Source organism: Papaver somniferum, chromosome 1 (genome assembly GCF_003573695.1).
Source record: "Papaver somniferum cultivar HN1 chromosome 1, ASM357369v1, whole genome shotgun sequence".
NCBI lineage: Eukaryota > Viridiplantae > Streptophyta > Magnoliopsida > Ranunculales > Papaveraceae > Papaver > Papaver somniferum.
The window spans coordinates 109,695,625-109,716,143 of NC_039358.1; the positions used below are offsets into that span (position 1 = coordinate 109,695,625).

At 36.8% G+C, this 20,519-nt stretch overlaps 1 long non-coding RNA gene and 1 pseudogene across 1 annotated transcript; one reads left to right on the forward strand and one right to left on the reverse strand.

Moving 5' to 3' along the window:
* Positions 1 to 233: 233 nt before the first annotated feature.
* On the reverse strand, positions 234 to 1,323 carry LOC113296200. The gene is made up of 2 exons (XR_003332995.1): positions 802 to 1,323; positions 234 to 735 (listed from the first exon to the last, which is right to left on the reverse strand). It is a non-coding gene; the product is annotated as an uncharacterized LOC113296200 (long non-coding RNA).
* Positions 1,324 to 16,791: 15,468 nt separating this feature from the next.
* Positions 16,792 to 19,511, forward strand: LOC113296206 (annotated as a pseudogene).
* Positions 19,512 to 20,519: the final 1,008 nt, after the last annotated feature.

The window sequence follows — 20,519 nt, forward strand, 5'->3', positions numbered from 1 at the left end:
ACCAGAACAGCTTCACTAGCAGCCATTTCAACTTCACCATAGACCCTCAGTATCACTAGTAACAGCATGGTCTTCTTAATCTTGTTACAACCACCAACTGCAACTGCATCCACTTCTGAGCTGGCATCAACATCTGCCTGCAACTCGACTATTTCACATAGAAACAACCATCTCGACCTAGCCACGACAACTGCATCACTCAACCAATTCCCCAGCTTCCATTCATCCTCTCAGCCCATATAATCTGCTCTTCAGTCCACATTTCTTGTCCTCTTTCCATCAGAGCAACACCAGTTCATTCTCAGTCCAGATTATGCAACTCAACACCATAACATAACTGCAGCTGCAACCAATTCTCATAATCATCACTACCCATTCTGCAGCAGCACATCTGTTACTCACCATTCCATTACAGCATTACGTGAGGCCACAACGACCATTCAACTTCTCCATCTGTAATCAACCTGACAGCATCACTTGTAATTGCACTTCACTCCCAGCTGCTCCATTGCAGCCAACGCTTCAAAGCCGTCAGCTACTCAATTCCTTGGCGGCAACAGCTCCAACTGCAATTCAGTTCAGCTATTTGATTCTCATCCTCAAACTCCAGCGAAGACAGCAACAGCATCACCAGTTTCACTGTTCTTCTCTGCAATTCCATGAGCAACAACAACACCACTTTCTACAGCTCAAAACCAAATATAGCTCAAACCCATTCATACCAGCATCCATCTCCTGCAATTCAGACCTCATAACTCATCTTGAACTCAACAAAACCATCACTTCAGCTCAGCTTCCCACCTGAATCACGATCCATTCAGCTATGAACTTCAACAGCAACAAATTCATGTCTTCTGCATTGCCTTATACCAACATCTCCATCCAGGTCTTGACCACAACACCTCTTGACCACCAGCAGCATCAGAACCCTAATCTTATCAATTTCAGAAGCTGATTCGATAATATTTCACACCCATCACAAATTCTGTCACAGTAATTCATCAAACGAATCATCCCAGATCCACCAGCTAAGAATTCACCTCAAACCCCGTTTAACTTCTTCCATTTCTTCGTTAATCTTCAACCACAGTCATGAATTCCTCCATCTGATTTCAACCCTGGACTTCTTCTCGATCTGTTCTCAGTCACCAGCAGCAAACAACAATTCTCGATCAACAGAACATCATCAATCGAACCATCCTCTCTTCACTGGTAACACGAACAACACCAGAATCATCTTCTCTCAATCTCCATACATTTCTACATGTTTCTCAATAGCAGCTGCTCACGGATGAAATTGGGGATGAACAATGGGAAAGTCTCTCGAGTTATTTTAGGGTAATAACCATGGGACAGCTATCAACACGCATGGGTGTCTTTAGCAATTCTTCTTGAACTCCAGCTGGTTGTCCCTTATCCACAGATGAACTCCCAATATCTTCACCCATGGAATGCTCTTTTCCTTCTTCCTCCTCCAAATGAGTGTTATCTTCGTCTTTTGCTTGAAGTGACTCCAAAACACCTAATAACACTCAAAAGCAAACATAAGATACATAATTTACAAGAAAATTAGCAAAGAAAGCATTAATACTAAATATAAAATTAGGTGTTTTAAACACCTATGAATGAGGTACAGCAAGGTTTATAGCAGAAAGGGGAACCGATCCTATGAAATGTGCAACACGTTTTTAGGCAAAGGGGGACCGATCCTATGGACATGTGCAACACATATAAGTTAGATACCATATATATGTAGGGAACCGATCCTAGTACCTAGTCAACCGAATTTTGGAAAGCTAATGTGACTATGCACAATACTCACATGGAAGGTAGAACCGAAACTTGTTTTGGTAGAACCGTTAAACCCATGATTGTGATTGAATGTTATTTGATCAATCGCATAGTTCTTGAAAGTCAGATGAACCAATTCTATACTTGTTTGGAAGTGTGGCAAATCGGTTTAAAGGTTGTAAGTGTGAAAGAGAACTTACAAAGTAAGGATGTCGACATACTTTGAACACATGCTATGAATGTTTATTATTTAATTGTTCAAAGTTATTCCTTAATAGCTAAGAGAAGAGAATCCCAGGATCGAAACATAAATAAGTTAAGAATCTTTTAATTAAGGTATTTAACTTCATTTTGTAGGGAAATAAGAATTAGTAATGTGCATTTACTAATTAGAGATTTTCCGAGAGATTTCGATCATTATTTTTGGACAGAGCATTTTCAGGAATTATGAAAAACCGAATTTGTGCTTTAATGAATATCTCGAGAATATTTCCGCTTTTGGAAATTCCTTGGTGTCCAAACTTCCTTGTCTATAAATTCTTGAAGTTTGCCTTTCTAGCAAACTAATCCTTTGTAACAACAAGCTTCCTCTTTGTTGTGTTGTTACTGGTGTAGCCGCCTACTCGGAGAGGAGAGTAACCTAATTAGGCGAAATCTCTTACGGCCTCTTAGTTTGAAGTCTTCTTTGGGATTGAGAAGCTCTAGCGTGTACCGTTGGTGGGAAACTAGATAATTGCGGTTTATCTTTTATTTTCATTGATTTGATTGACTAACGGCGTTTGAACTTTGATTGCACCTAGTTTGTTTATGCTTGAGAATCTTCTCTTCTAATATAAGATTCACTCAAACTAGATCAGAGTTTCGACAGGGATCTTTAGACTGTTGTTAGTTCTAAAGACGATCTTGTGATAATCCATTGTTAACAGACTCCGTTCTGTGCGTGATTGATCACAAGAGATTCAAGTGATTGTGTGCATGTTATTATTGAAGATCTAAGAAGATTTGAAGACGAATAAGATATTGAAGATTTCTGATTTGTGGGTTCATAATCTTTGGTGTGCACAATACTTGTTTCGATAAAAGAGGATCCAATTAATAATCGGTTTATCCTTGTAATAGATTGGATTGATTAATTGAGTAGATCGACATCAACACAATTCTTTGGATTAATTGTGTTGTTGGCTTAATCTTAAACGATTACTTCGGTAATTGAATATAAGATAGATCTAAGAACCTGACGAAGGAGTTTATGTTAAGATAAACAGAATAGCCTTTGTCCGACTCATATCACTTGGTTGAATAGAGTTGATACCAACGGATTTTTTGTTCCTTTATTGTCTGGAATACGAACAAAGGAATTGTTCCAAGTACGTGACTAAGGTCGGAGGCGTGGGAATACAGACGGAACTAGGTGAACTATAGGTTTAGTTGCTTGGTCTCAACTATACAAAGTTAGGTGTAACTTTGTGTAGCGGCTTAATCCTGAGAGTATTTAATTATGGACAAGGTCCCTGGGTTTTTCTGCATTTGCGGTTTCCTCGTTAACAAAATATTGTTGTGTCATTTACTTTATATTTTCGCATTATAATTGTTTTATAATGCGGAAATATATCTGGTTCTTTTATTATTTAGTTTTGAACAATTAGTTTTTTTTTATTGTTTTATTATAATTAAAGTAAATTAAACAAACATTAATTCCTATTTACTTGATAAGTGAATCCTATTGTGTTTGGTTAAGTCTGAACCTTTTTATCAAGTAACATACTTCGTTGTTGTATTGTCTCGATCTCGTATCCATAGACGATCACACGAAGTGTGAATCGATTAGTTGTATTGTCTCGACTCAGTCCATAGACAATCACTTTCGGAGAAAGGACTTATAGGTAGGAAATTTTTTAGCTTGAGGTATTTTTTGGTACCCTCTCCTTTTCAGATTTCATCCCACCAAGTCCTAGCTTAAGGTACACATGGTATGGGAGTAAGTTAACACTGGCTCCTAAGTCAAGCAACGTTTTCTCAATACGGTATTTACCTATTGTGCAAGAAATGGTAGAAGAACCCGGGTTTTTATACTCAGGAGTAGTAGTATTCTGAATAATATAACTCACATGACTAGATAGGAAGGCTTTCTTGTGGAAACTAACCTTACGCCTTCGAGTACACATGTCCTTGAGGAACTTAGTATAAGCGGGAATCTGCCTAATTGCATATAATAATGGAAGGTTGATAATGACCTGCTTAAAAACCTCCAATATATCATTAAAGTGGGACTCCCTCTTAGTTGAAACTAGCATCTGTGGGAATGGGGCTCTGGGAACAAATCCGGGCTCATCAGGACCCTCATTGGTCTCTTTAGAGACTCTATTAGTCTCCTCATTTTCTGTCCCAGGAGGGTGAACCACAACATTTTCACTGTCAGGCATGCAAACCTTATTGTCAACTTTCTTTCTACTCCCAAGGGTTGTAATAGAATTCACATGATTGTACGTTTTCTCTCCTTTGGGGTTAGGATCAGTATGACTAGGAAACCTTATGTCCTTCTCTCACTTATAATCTTAGCTATTTGGCCGACTTGAAGTTCTAATTTAGCAAGAATCTTTGCATTATTCTGCAAACTCTGCGTGGTTTCTTGTTGAAAGCTAAGATGGTTATTTGATAACATTTCATGGTTCTTTGCTAACACAGTAAGAGTTTCTTCTAAGCTAGAGATATTTTTCTCGGAAGGGTTTTGAAACTGGGTTGGACCTGAAGAGTTCTTAGTATAACCAAAACCTGGGGGAGGCTGAGAATTACTAGACTGACCTTGATTTTGTCCCTTAGACCAAGAAAAATTAGGATGGTTTCTCCAACCAGGGTTGTAGGTCTCTGAGTATGGGTCAAACTTCTGAAGGTTTTCAAATCTAAAGTTGTTATAGACAGCATGGGTTTGTTCTTCAGTAACCCGACCTTCCCAAAACGAGTTATTGGGTTCTACTCCATAACTAGAGACTTGAGAGGCTCTAATTCTATCATCAGGTTCAACAAAGGACTTATGCTTAGACTGATTCAATTCCAAAGCTTCTAACCTTCTGGAAAAAGCAGCAAACTTAGCATATGACCCAAAGCTTGTATCTACCACATTGGTGCTACTTATATTAACCAGGAGTATTTTAGGGGGTTCAACACAAGACTTCCACTATTGGGATTTTTCAGCTACATCTACTAAGAAGGAAAACGCTTCATCTGCAATTTTACTAGTGAACTCACCAGCGCACATAGACTCGACCATGGCTTTGGTCGAATAGTGTAAACCATCATAAAGAATCTCTACTAGTTTCATTTTCTCAAACCCAAGGTGAGGACGTTGCGACAAGAGATCATTAAATCTCTCTAAAAACCTATAAAGAGATTCTCCCTCTTGTTGCACACTAGCACTACTTTTCTGCCTTATAGCTGCAGTTTTATGCTTAGGGTAGAATTTCAAATAGAATGCAGCAGTAAGTTCCTTCCATGTTTCTATGGACTCAGATGGTAGGTTATGCAGCCAGGTCTTGGCTTTATCTCTTAAAGAAAATGGGAAGATCCTAAGTTTCAAGACTTTGTCAGTAAGGTCCTTAATCTTAATTGTTCCACAAATTTCTTCAAAGTCCCTAACATGAAAGTAAGGGTTATCATCATTTTTTCCTAAGAATATAGGGATCATCTGAAGAATACCAGGTTTCAACTTATAATTATCTTTAGAGGCTGGCAACTTAATGCATGATGGTCGGTTGGACCTAGTTGGGTACATATACTCCTCCAAAGTTGTCATTGTTGGCACAATCAAAATCCTAGGGGTGAATTCCTCACTAAGACTCAAATTCTCAAAACTGAAGTTTCCAAAAACAAGGCTCTCTAAAGAAGAGTCTTCGAGCTCCCCGTTTATAAAAGAAGAACTTCTAGGCTCGTCACTAATCAAACAGCCAAAAGTATCTCTTTTCCAAGCATGCTCACTAATGGACTCGAGCGGTCTTGGCATATACTAACAAAAAATTAAAAATAAAATCCTAAGGAAGGGAGGTTCTAAGCAAACACACAGCAGGACGACTCCACCAAAACAAACCTATAGTTTTCTAGCAAACAACAAGCATGATGTCTCCACTTAGATTGTTTCTAGACCAACTTCTACTTTTTTGAAAGGCAATTCGTTACAATTTAAACAAACCTCTCTGGAATCAATCTAAGTTAAAGTAAGTTGAATAGAGACAAGGGAAGCTCAATGGAGCTTTAATACCCAGGCCTCACTGGCAAAACATTCACTTGGGTTACAAGGAGGCTCGCTCAACTTATATTAACCATCATGAACTTCAAAGTATGCTTAATAGAGCAACCAATATTTTTCGAACGACTTTCCTATGAAGCTCGTTACCTTATAGGTCCCGTTCTAGTCAGTATTTTAAGCTTGGGTTCGCATTTAGTATCGTTTTCCTAAGGCGGGAAAGAAGAGAACGGTGATGAAATCCGAACCCTTATCTTGTATGGCCAAGCCTTGCCCTTTACTAGAAAATTAAACCGTTTTCAGTCCTCAACATACATGCATACGAAGGAAAACAGTAACCCGCTGACAGGGGATTTGTGGGTGTTCAGATAAACTTACCTCCCGTATCAGACGGGCGAAGAACCAGTGTAGTCGACTCGTGCCACGAATCTTATGTCATGTACGAACCCGGGGGGCCGAGGCAATATCGTAATTTCCGTCCTTCTCTGCAAACTGTTTATATTTAATACTACCATTCCGTAGGGTGTAAAAATAAAAGAATAATGTCCCAAAGTCCACAGTCCAAAGTCCAGAAATAAAGTGCAAAAGAAAAAGAAAATTACAAAAAATAAGATATCCTAATACAATTTCTAAAAAGAAAATCTAAAAATAAAAACCAAATCTAAAATAAAATAAAATAAAATAAGTTCTCTCCTTTTTTTTTATGTTTTTTTACCTTCGCTCTTTTCGCTTTGTCTTTGACTCCAAATCTTTAAGTAATTACCAAAAGCTTTGGCAACTTTTTCTTTCGCTCCAAATTCCAAAATATGTAGTGAAAAGACAAAAACCCAAAAACGTAAAATAGAACAAATAAAATAAAATAAAAAAAACTACAAAAACAAAAAAAAAACCTAAAAAAATTAAATCTAAAATTCTAAACCTAAAGACAAGTCCGCGTCGGCGGCGCAAAAGTTGATGTAATTTTCAATGATGTTGTAGTAATTGTTCGTTCAAGATTTGTGAAGAAATAAAATTTCAAATTAAATTTATAAGCAAAACAAAGATAAACTCAAATAAAACGATATCAAGATTATGGAGGAGACTGGGGATATAGATTCCACTATTTACCAATATCAAAGTGATTTAAGTTCTCTAATTATAATCATGCAAATCATGCGTTCAAATTGATTCTAAATATTGCAAAAGTTGATTTTTAGAAATAACAATTGTAGATCGAAAGTATGGGACATCAAAACCTAGGTTAAGCATGCTCCATCAATTGAAATAACAATTGATTAACAAAAATCATTTTATCAATTTATTTATCAAGGCAAATAATCATATAATAATTGCATAAATTAAATAAAATAGAAAATACCTCTGTTCATTGGCGAAATAGATTCTTCCGTCGCCTCAGAGAATGGGTTTAGCTCATCATGTTGGAAACACGGTCAAAAGTTGATTTCATTGCTCAAAGGGTGTTTACAAGGGTGAAAAATAATAAAACAGGCAGTTTGAAACGCTGTATTAGCGTTATAACCCAGATGCTACACTGAATTTACTATCACAGATGAACTATACCCTAAAGATGTTGCAATAGACTGTTACAAAGTTTTAAAAATAAACCGTTGGGAAAAATAATACACTATAAATAAACGATTGCAATATGTAGTATTATGTTCTTCGTGTATTCTTCTTCTTGCTGGTGATGAATCTCTCAGCAAATCTCTATTCTCTGCTCCCTATACTCCCTGAACTCTTGATAGATCTTCTCTATCACCACAGCATCTCTTTTATAGCAAACAGGACCAAGAAATCTCGCTCATCACTCCCAATAGTCCTCCATCACTCGGTAATCAACAAAAATTATTTTCATGCAATATACGGGAATTTCTTCCCTGTTTTAACTTCTCACGTAGCTAGCTGTTGTTTACACACTCCAAACTTATTGAAACACGTTCCATAATTAGATGATAACGTTTTAGACTCGTGTTGTCTCATGAAATCTTCCCAAATATACAACCAATTCCGATCATCTTCCGGCGAAATATTTTTTCCTGTGTAAGCTCAAAACCATGTGAACTCCATGATCTTCTCAATTCTGGCACTTTTACCATCCCTGTTTCGTCGCATTGTCTCATTTCCAATCATTCTGCTGAAGAAAATCACGAGAAAATCTCCAAAACTCATGCAATCCCGTGAAATAACTCTCATGCACGAACTGACCTGTTTTCATCTGTTGGATTATCTAGACAAATTCAATCGAAACAAACAATCATACCACGCCTGTTACGCCAAATCAAGACATCCCAATGAATCTCAGCCATTTAATCTCTATATAACACCCCTAAATATCAATTCCAACATCTGCCTATGCCTGTCACATTTTCCCGCCAAAACTGATTTTTTGAAAAGAAGAAAAACGGTGCCCCTTAACCAGACCAGGGGTGTGAGTAGCAGTTGGCGCCCTAGGGGGTGCAAATAGTAAAGAAGTTGCCCCTTATCCAAAGTGGGGATCCGTTTAGCAAATGTCCTCCGGGGGTGCCCCGAGTAATTTTTCGAGCCGATTTTTCCAAAAATGTTTATTTCCCAAAAATACATACAAACACATAAAACACCATAATAAGTACAAAATCGAGTACCAACAATATAGAATATTGAGGACAACTTAGACAAAAAAATGTGCCTATCATAACGATCAAGCAGTCATCTGCAAAAAGCAAATGATTAATGGCTAGTGATAATGCAACCACTTTAATACCTTTAATTGTTTTATCCATTTGAGAAGCTGAGAGTTGTCTTGAGAGAAACTCCATAGCAAGAATAAATAGATAGGGTGATAGTGGATCACCTTGTCTGATGCCTCTGGATGTGAGAATTCATCACATGGTGAACCATTAATGCTTATACATTGATAGATTAAGTCACAAAAATCTTCGCTGAATCCAAAATAAGAAAGAACTTTAATCAAGAATGGCCATTCTAACCTGTCAAAAGCTTTTGACATGTCTAACTTCAGTGTCGTCCATCTTGTTTCTCCTCTTTTCTTCTTCATATAATGAATAATTTCTTGAGTTATCACTATGTTGCACTGATTAGTCTTCCTGAAACATAAGCAGCTTGAAAAGGTGATATAATATTTTCCATAGGAGGTTTCATTTTGTTAACAATAACTTTAGAAATAATCTTATCAGAAGTATTACACAAACCAATTGGTTTGTAATCAGCTGCACTAGTACTTTTCTTCTTCTTTGCAATCAAAGAGATATAAGTTTTATTTATCTTCCTGAGAATGTACTTAGTTTCAAAAAAAAATTTGACCATAAGACAAACATCTTCACCAACTATGGCTTTTATATAACCCAGCTTGAAAACCCTCTGGACCTGGTGCACTCCAGTTCTCCATGCTTTTAAGAGTAGAGTGTATTTGTTCATCAGTGGGGATTCTGGTAAGAGATATATTATCCTCTTCCGAAATAAGAGTTGGCAGAATGTTGTACAAGCCTTCTTCTATGATAGTATTGCTAGTTGTGCTGATATTTTGAAATGTTGAGTGAGATACTGAGAGATTTGATCCATTGACTGCAACCATTTGTTATTAGAATCTTGAATTGAATCTATGTTGTTCCTAGTTTTCCTTCTGTTGACTTTAGTGTGGAAGTACTTGCTATTTGTGTCCATATCCTTGATAAAGTGATCCCTGGACTTCTGTTGATAGAATTCAATCTTGATTTTGTGCCACTTGCTTAGTTCATTATTGATGTTTATAATCTCATTGTTGGTGCTTGAATCTGAAGGCTGCTCTTGAAGTTTATGTAACTCCAGTTGAAGTTTGTCAACCTTTTGGTTGATATTTCCAAAATGCTCTTTGTTCCATAATGATAACATCCTTCTAGTAATATGAAGTCTATTAACCAACTGATAAGCTGGTGAACCATTCACACTAGATTTCCAAGCATTAGCAATAACAATGGAACATGAATCATCATTTAACCAAGTCAAGAAAAATTTAAAAGGTTTCCAGCAATTAGGTAAAGTAATATTAGTGTCTAACATAATAGGGCTATGATCACTACCTAGTTAAGCAAGATGTAACAACCTAGAGTTTGGAAAGTTTAGAGACCAATTTCCATTACCTAATGCCATGTCTATCCTTGTTTTTATAGTGTCATTTCCTATGTTATTATTGGACCAAGTATAATCTTTTCCTACAAAACCTATATCCTCTAGTCCACAACTAGAGACAATATTGTTAACCCAGCCATCAGTAAAAGAAGAAGTGCCAACATATTTATCAATAATATGGAAATTTAAGTCATCTAATACAATCCAAGGATTACTATTAGCTTTACTGATTTGATGAATGAAGCTTCACTGTTCTTTTTTCTTAGCATAGTTAGAATAACCATACATACATGTCAATAAGAATTCTGGCTTGTTAGGATCTGACTAAACTATAACATTAAACATGTTGTTATAGGTATCAACTATATCACATGTAAACCTTATTTCCGAAGTAAAACCAGACCACCAGATAATCCTACAGGTTCAATGAAAGTACTATTAGGATAATGGAACTGTTTTAAGAGAGGTTTGAATTTGTGTTGATTTATTTTTGTTTTACATAGGAAGATAATATCTGGGTTTTGAGTTCTTATTAGATCACTCAGATGATTCCTAGTGGTAGCATTGTTGACACCTTGAACATTCCAAGAGATTATGTTCATGTTTATAATTTCCAATAAGAGAAGCAAAAAACAAGTGGTAGATGTTTTCTTAATAGTAAGAAATTTCAGTAAAGAGAAACAAAAAACAAAGTTGAAGAGAATGATTTTATAGAAAACAAAAATGACCACAGAAAAATTAAGAATGGAAGATTTATGAGTTCAAATTTTAACAGATTCTCTTTTTCTGTGTTTGCATTCTGGTTATCTCTAGTGGTGACCCTTTGAGCTGTCTGGAGATCAGTGCGGGAAACATTGTTGGAAGTTGTGGTTGTAGTTTCAATATTGTTAGTCTTAGTGTGACAATCCTCAGAAGCTCTGTGTCCTTTTCCAAGCCGATTAGTTTCCTCATCTTCCGTACCCGCTGACTTCTTCAGTAAGAAATCCAAATTAATGGCAACATCATCCTTGGGAGGAACGAAAGCTGCGATCTTCACTAAAGCTTTGTTAGTCTTCTTAGATGTAGGTGCATTTCTTATTGAGTTGAGAACAATATTCTTTCTTATATTAACAGCTTTTCCAAAAAAATATGGCTTTTCATGAGCTTTGTCCAGAAATTTTTTAGCATCTTTGCATGCTACCTTACAATGTTTGATGACATAACATTCAGTGCAAATTCCACTCGGTTGTCTCTCATAAAAGAATTTGATCCAACGAGAAATTTCAGCATTAGTTACTGCTTTAACTCCTCTTCGCAAAGGGTTGGTAAGATCGATATTAACACAAACTTTTACAGGATTGCTACCTACTAGAATGGCATCTTTAGGTTCAATGGCAATGACCTGTCCCATGATTTCACCTATTTTAATGACTGCAGCAACATTCATATGTTCGGGTAGTAAAAACTTCTGTTGAATCCAAAACTATTGAAAGTCTCAATGTTTCTCTGTGTAGATCATGCCAGGAATATAATCATGCACAACCAGGAGCAGCTTATTGATACTCCAAGGACGCTCATCTATGACTTTGTTTAACAGAGTCCAGTTGTTAAACTTGAAAATCATTATGTTTGTGTCAGCCTCTACTTTCTTAAATTCTCAGGTGTCATGAAAGGCCATGTGAACCCGATGAACTTCTCCACTGTTTCAACTTTCATTCTTTCTTCTGTTATGATCTTTCCAGTTGCACTCGCTTCCCAACTTGTATCTTCTTCTCCTTCTTTGTCACCTGCTTGCGAAAAATCCACAATATCAGAAGTATCACCTAAGTCCAAAACATCCTATTTGAACTTATTAACTAAATCTCCTACTTGATTCGAGTTTTCTCCTTCTATCTCTAAGGTAAAGATATGTTTGATGGTGTTTTTCGGCAGACTGCAAGGTATTGTTATATGAAGATTGAGATTAGGGTTTGAAGATATGTTTGGTAGATATTATACCGTATTTTTTGGCTATTATCATTGAAAATTGATGAAAGATTATTTTTTTTCTCATGGAAAGTATTGCAGATGGCTGTTGACCAAAGTAAAAATAGGCAGCTAATTTTCAGAATGAAACCGTTCTTAGCCCAAAGATTAAAAGTGCATCTTAGTGACTTAGTCGACGTTGCTCAATCTGCATTTATCCCTGGCAGATTGATAATATATAATATTGTTGCCGCTAAAGAAATTCTTCACTCCATGTCCACTTCTTCTTCTGTTATAGGATCCTTTGCTCTTAAAATTGATATTAGTAAGGCCTACGACGAAGTAAGTTGGAGATTTCTCAGTCATTGCCTTAGATATTTTGAAATTGTTGGTAAATCTCATGAACTAATAAGTGTATGTGTCTGAAAAAGTGGGGGTTTAACAACCTCACCCAATATTTCATTTAGCAGTCTATCGGAAGAGTTAATTACAAAATAAAATAAAATTGGTGATTCAATTTTCATTAATGGAAATCATGATTACATTTATTTCAAATACATCAAATTCAAAAAGTAATAAGAAACAACACGCTTGTGGCCATACATGATTAAACATTCCGACAAGAAAAAGAAAAATAATTCCAAATACTGACTTAATACGAGAATGCAAAAACCGATCGCATCGGAGAGAACAGTTTCAAAGGAAAAAGCATTTAGTAAGAGCAAGTCTTGTGGAGGAATCCAACCATCTTCCATCTTCCACGCCACCTCAGCACTTGGAACTGTGGATGGAAGTGCAAGTGTAATGGTGGAACACGGAAAAAGCTAATAAGAATAGCGTAAAACGCGAATAATAATAGCGCAGAAAAAACGCTATTAAGAATAGCGTTTGACTTTAGTCAACGGTCAGAACGCTATTCTTATTAGCGTCAAACGCCATTCTTAATAGCGTCCAACGCCATTCTTATTAGCGCCTAACGCTATTCTTATTAGCGCTTTTTGATTCTATATCCAGTAACACCATCGACCCCTTCTTCTTATTCCTCAGTTCATCTTCTAGTGAAAAAAAAGAAAGAAAAACCAAACCTAAAACCCCCTTGTTTAATTCTCAGAGCATGGTCCAAATCAAAGAAATTGCTTCAAAGGGTTTGTTCTCTGCTTCATAAGGAATCGAAGCATACTTAAATTTCTCAATTTGATTGAGAATCCAAAGAGAGGTTAGTTGAATTATAATTTGAGTTTATTTTATGGTTTGATGAAATGTTAGGGCTTTATATGATATTATTGTTGATTGTATGCATGATACTCGATTGTATGATGAATGATAACAATTTTGATTCACAATGACGAATTTGACATGTAATTTAGGGTTTTAGATGATGAATATTGTGTTATTTAGGGTTTTAGATGATGAACATTGTGAAATTGCCATGAGATAATGAATTAACATGTGTTAGTTACATTATGTAAACAATTTAAGTGCATTGTGTGACTATATTGATTTTAATTTGATGATTTTGTATAGATTGTGGATATGGATGTGTTTATGATCTTGAGTTCAAAAGAACCGGATGAGAAACATATTTCTTCAAGTATAGACCCACTTGATACACAACATGGTATCACATTTAGAAGTAATCTAGAAGACCTTGAGGATTTATATGACCGTGTGGTGGTTCATGAAAGTGCTAGTCAAGTTCTTCAAAATTCCAGCCTTGCTAGATTTTTTGAAATTAGAATTAAGAGAGCTGATCAAAAACTAGCTTATGCAATCATAGAGAGGTGGTGGTATAGTACCAATTCGTTTCATTTCCCAAACTTTGAAATTGGTTTCACCTCTTTAGATTTTGTTCACTTAACTGGAATTGCTATTGGAAATGGTCATAGAAGATTGGAACACGCCGCTACAAGTAAATGGAAAAGTAGAGAAAACCAACAACTAGAGGATACCTACTTTGGACCTTTGCATGGGTATGCAAAGTACAACAAGAACTTACCTGAATTTCCTATTAGTTGCCTCGCAAACTATATCAAGGACAATCCAATTAATGATGAAAATTGGGAGATTTTGACTCGATACTTCTTATTATGGGTGATTTCAAAAGTTTTATTGGCACGTACCACTACAAGAGCAAGCAAAGGTTGGATCGCTTCTTTGCGTGATTTGAATGCGATTGGTAATTATGATTGGGGTTCGGCTTGTTTTAGTCACTTGTATAGTAGCATGAGTGCGGTTGCTAGAGGTGGAAAAAACATGTGTGGATTGGCGATGGTTTTAGAATATTGGTTGTACATATAATTTCGTACTTTGACGCCTTTGGGTATGTATCGACCTCTTTTCTTACGTATTCTAAGTGAAATAGTTGTTGCAGATCCTGCTTTTGATTTCCAAGTTGATTGCACTGGAAAACTTGGCCACTCTAGATTTTTCTCCATCTTCTTAAAATTCATTGCAATTCAGAATTTTTTTTAACCATCGCAAAATATCTTACACCCGAAGATGTTGCAATCACCAAAGCTTGGATAAGCATTACACTTGATGGTGTTGCCGGAGTTGATCAAAAATCAAACCAGTTTTGGGAGCGGGTATTCGATACCTATGTAAGCAGCTTTGGGAATAAAAATGACATAACTGTTCATAAGTTGCAAAATAGATTTGGTACCTTGAAAAAGATGTCAAAAAATGGGTTGGTATCTTAAGAAATTTGCATAGAAACAATGCAAGCGGATGCGGAATTGATGATCTTGTAAGTTTTATTAAGATTTCTTAATGTATATCATTTTATTTTATTGAAGGATTTCTAACTTGGGTTTTTGTTTGTTTTTTGTAGGAGAGAAAAGCTAGATTGGAATATAGTAAGGTTAGCAAGGGAAAATCCTTTCAAAATGAAGAGGTGTATCGACTTTTCAAAGCCCATGTTCTCGGATTCAATCCCGAAGAAATTGATCCTACTCAAAATGTGGAAGATATGCTCCTAGTGTTAATGCTTCAACAAGTAGTGCTCCCGCAAGAAGCGACCCAAGATGGCATGAAGAGGATGGCCCTCGTCGACCAACGGGGAAAATGGCTCAACAAAGGGAAGCTTCGGAGCTATCGGCCATCAACGACGAAACTGAGCGTATTTTGAAACATTTTAGTGAAGAGAATGCAAAGAAGATGGCAAGATTGGATGGGCAAGAAGAATATTTATTAACTATTGCAGAGACAAAAAACAAATCAGTGGATTTGGCTTTGGAGAAACATGAGCTCGAAGTGTTGGATGTGGTGGTTGAGACCTTGCCGGAATGGAAGCAACAATTTATGTTGGATAAACAAAATAAGATTTTGGAAAAACATGGTTATCCTCTTAGAACACTTGATTATCCTAACACTATGTAGCTTATGGAACTATGTAGCTTCAATTATGTTTTTTTTTTTTTTTTTTTTTTGCAATTTGATGTAGTGGAATCAATGTAGTTGAAGTATTTTTAGTATCAATCAATTTTATCTTCTTTTTGATTTGATTTGATTCAATATATGAAACCAAAAAACTAGTTTGTTCAAGAGGAAAAAAATGAGAAAGTAGAAAAAAAAACTAAGTATAGGATTGGGGAAGTGGAGTGGCTCCTGGATGTTTTTTGTGGTTAGCGCAATTAAGATTGGCGCTGAAAAACGCTATTGTTAATAGCGCTGAACGCCATTCTTTTTAGCGCTTGACTTACGCTATTTTGATTAGCGTTAAGCGCCATTCATATTGGCGTTTCTTGTCCTCTACTGCGCCAATTTTATTGGCGTTCAACGCTATTCTTATTGGCGTTTAGATGGATTCCACGAACCCTTCCACCAAATCATGGAACGTTGCTTGGATTTTCTGTGAAAAACCCCAACTTGGAAGCCACTAGACTTGACATTCCATGAATTTTCCACACTTGGAATAGGTTGAATTCTACCGTAAGACTTGCTCTACCAATAAAACTGTTTTTGAGTGGTTCAAATCACGTTCAGTCAATCACTATCAGAAATGCAATTGAGGAAAGAAAAACTGGAACCCCTTGAGGTAAAAAAATATATTGGGTTAAAGCGAGCAGTAGTACTAGTACTATGGAAGTTGAAATTCGAGTAAATTCCCAAATCCAATAACAATTACCGTACCATACAACTATACTCTATGTTTAAACATCGGTTAACGGGGTTTGCACTTGCATGATTAACACTACCCAAGATTTTAAGCATTCCCCAATAACAATTTTCGTATGGATTTAAGTAAAATTTCACGTGGAAATCCCACTGAACCCTCCACGATACCCAAATGATCCTAAACCTATCGCCGTGGCAATGTATAAAAGTGGTTGCTGACAATACTTGACACGTTACTAGACGGAGGAGGGTGGATTACATTACGGGAATTACTATTTGAGCAAAGTTGAAATGGTTTCCCACCCACAGTAAAGTCCCAAGGATACTATTTCGAAAAAGTTGCAAGTCCAGTACAATGTACATACACTAATAGCAGCTGGAGTGAGAATTTTTGTTGGCACCACAAATCCTTTCGATCTCTCTCTCTATTTGGTGATAAGCCTTCCCAAAGTTCATTGCAGGCTACTATTTGTTGGTAAGAAACCTAATTTCCTTATCCTTATCTCTCTTTTCAAACCCTTTATCAAATGAGGTTTCTTAGGTTATCATCATTAGTACATATGTTTCTTAGGTTAACATTTAGCTAATCTTGCTTAGAAATTGTACATAATCGCCTAGTTTGTGAATTTTGTTTTGAGTTTGTGTTGTTAGATGTTGCAAATATATACGTTACTTATCAATCATAATTTTTTTATTATATTATCGTCTATGTATTTGATTAAATGTCTTGAACGGTAGTTGTGGATTTAGTTACTAATGTGTAAAAGTGAAATAGTATTTGTTAACCAGTTTTTTGTGAATATAAGATGCATGGTTTTTTTGTATTGCCCAAATGAGATGCAATAGTTATCGTTCGGTGTACTTTGTTTTTCCTGTCCTCTTCTAGTTAAGACATTGTCAAGATAAAAATGTTGTTTCACATTTTGTTCGAGAGCCCTCGACTGTCCATCATTCTGCTCCCTAAATCCTAGGCATAACTTCTCTTAGGTTTGAGTTTAATTTTTGGTTCCAGGCTTTGTTAATGAGCGAGATCACCTGGGTTTCGGGATTAATATACTACTAGTACTACATAACTGTTCTAAGACCGTCCATCGTTATCCTAATGCAGGTTCAGCAAACATCCCGGAACCAGGACTCAATTGTCCACTTGCACCAAGTATCTGTCAGTATTGAACTTAGAATTTTTGGGATAAATATACCACGGATACTAATTCTTTCTGGTAGATGACTTGATCATAAACCATATGAGTCTGCAGCATTCATATCCTGGAGTCTGAGCTGCCGTTCAGTGGCAAATCTATCTGGCATTGGTTTTGCAGCTACTACCGAAAAAGGGTTTATACAATTCTTTTAAGCAGATGGAAGCCCATAAGTCTTTCACGTCGAATGATGGTCCTCCAAGTCACCGCCAGTTAACTCCTGTTAGGATAGTTAGGGGCCTTTTGTGTTTATTAGTACTACTTTTAACAGCATTTATGATGCTGGTATGTTGTTCTCCTTTTACCACTATTGTTATACGATTTTTTAGTATACATTATAGCAGGAAAGCAACGTCCTTCTGTTTTGGTGCCTGGCTTGCTCTGTGGCCTTTTCTCTTTGAAAAGATAAACAAGACTAAAGTTATTCTCTGGAGAACCTGTTCCGCCCAGGGAACGTGTTCTGCTTATTGCAAACCATCAAACTGAGGTTGACTGGATGTACTTGTGGGACCTTGCACTGCGAAAAGGGAGCTTGGGATATATCAAGTATGTTCTAAAGAGCAGCTTAATGAAGTTACCAGTCTTCGGTTGGTCATTCCACATTCTAGATTTCATTTCAGTGGAGAGAAAATGGGAAGTTGATGCCTCAAAAATGCGCCAGATGCTTTCAACTTTTACTGATCCCCGAGATCCGATGTGGCTTGCAGTATTCCCAGAAGGCACTGATTATACGTAAGTCACCAATGTATCTTCTTATATTCAGTTCTGTTTACAGATAGGCTGTCTAGTTGCTGATGTAACAGTGCTATTTAGATTAGCATCTTGCATTTGCCACTTGAAATTTTAACTTCTTTTTCCTTATACAGATGAAACTAAAGCTAATGTCTAACCCCATTCAAGGGCCTTATTGTAAAGCTGAAAGATACGTGTGATATGGTGTACTTTGTTGCGACTAAGCTTCACTTGTTTTTATTTGCAGTGAGCAGAAGTGCACGAGGAGTCAGAAGTACGCAGCTGAAAAGGGTTTGCCGGTCCTCAAAATGTGCTTCTGCCAAAAACAAGGGGCTTTCATGCATGCTTGGACACTCTGAGGAGCTCCTTGGATGCAGGTATGGTTTCCCTTCATTCTTCCTCTCCCAGTTGTGGTGCCACCAAAGTGCTGCTTGTGCAATAGCGATGCAAACCATTTACTTCAAGGACAAAATAATCCATTTTCACTTGTGCTACTATTAGGTTAGCTTTTAGGGTGCTTTTCCTGTGGAAAAAAACCCTGGCTTGTCTATTCTGATCTTATTCATCCGTAGCATCTTCATTGTGCCATTGTTCAAATATCAGACACACATCTGAATAAAGCATGTTACAGTGTTTATCACTTTCATGCGTTACATGTCGTTTGACATACCTTCTTGTGTTCAATTTTTGCAGTTTATGATGTAACAATTGGCTACAGGCACCGATTCCCTACCCTCATGGACAATGTGTATGGGGTGGATCCTTCTGAAGTTCACATTCACATTCGACGTATACCCCTAAACAAGATCCCGATATCTGAAGATGAGACTGCTGCTTGGCTGATGAATACCTTCGAGCTCAAAGATCATTTGCTCTCTGATTTTAAGGCTAAAGGACATTTCCCTTGTCAAGGAACTGAGGGAGATCTGCCCACAGTGAAATGCCTTGTTAATGTCACTGTGGTAATCTCCTTGACCAGCTTGGGTGTCTTCCTCTTGTTTTTCTCTGTTTGGTTCAGAGTATATGTGACTTTAGCCTGTGCTTGTCTTTCAACTGTTACCTACTTCAACATCCGACCATCCCCAGACCCCAGTTACTGGCATTGTTAAGGAAATGTTTAGTCGGAGTAATCAAAGTTGTGAGTAGAGAATGTCAGCAGGATCCGCAGTTTCAATAGTCAGCATAAATCAGAACCCCTTGTAGTGTACTATATAATTTTTGGATGAATAATGGTTTCTTTAATAGTTTAGGCGCCTGTAATATGTGGTAAATTCCACCGGTGGGAGACTTTCCTCTGTTGAACACTTGCAACATTGTTATAAGCTTGCATCTGAAGTATACACTAGAAAAGCTCTTGTTCAATGTCACTTGTCTCTTTAAAGCGTCAATTTTTTCCTTAAACCTGACTAAAATGCTTAATTATACGTGTTTGTAAATCGACTTTCCAGCTATGGGTTTCAGCCAAGTTTCTGCTACACATCATAGCAATTCAGGACAGTGGGTCAACATATGGAGCTCTCTTTTTTAAGACTTCATTTGTTTTCGTTTACAATTTTCTTTTTGTTTAGAAAAATGGTGGTGTCGAAAAGATGGAACATCACAATCTAGAGTGATTTGGTCTTACTGAAAGTGAGACTCAGTGTGGGTGGTGCTTGCAAACTTTGAAGTTTCACAATCCCAATCTGTATGTTGGTATATTTAAATCAGTGGTTGCTTGCTCGGCTCTTCATTTGCTTATCATTTATTGCACCTAACTGGCTAACTCGCCCACGCAAACTATTTCAGGCTATCCATAGTTTTCATAGGTGGTGAAATTGATACCAATGTTCCTCCTTACATTTGGTGCCAAAACTGAAACTTCCTGCAGAATTGGATTGAATGCCGTAAATATTTGACCCCTACTCAGATGTAAAGGCAAATGAGAAGACATGGCACGTGATTTTGCGACCGTCTCTGAACGTGGACTGGTTGGAAGCCAGAGATTATAGGTAACAGACAACTGCTATATCACGTGATACTTCCTCGAATTCTCAGTGAGATTCTCCTCTGCCGTCATGTGTTGTTTGTCTTGTGGAAAGTAGAGTTTTAACTTTCAAACATGGTATATTCTGTCCAAATCTAGTTCTCAAATTTTGGATTAAACACTTTGATTTTAATTTATACCCTGTTAAATACCTTTGGTTGGGTATAATTAAAAATATTTACTAATTAATCAAACCATATTTTTTTCTTAACCGAGAAAGAGAAACATGTAAAATTTGGCCCGAAAGCATATAGTTAACGGAAATTCAGGTAAGTGTTTCATTTTTGAGTAATTCTATACGAACCGGGAAAAAAACAAAGCAAAAACCGGACACACACATCAAATGAGTGGGCCCCGCCGGTGGGGAGGAACA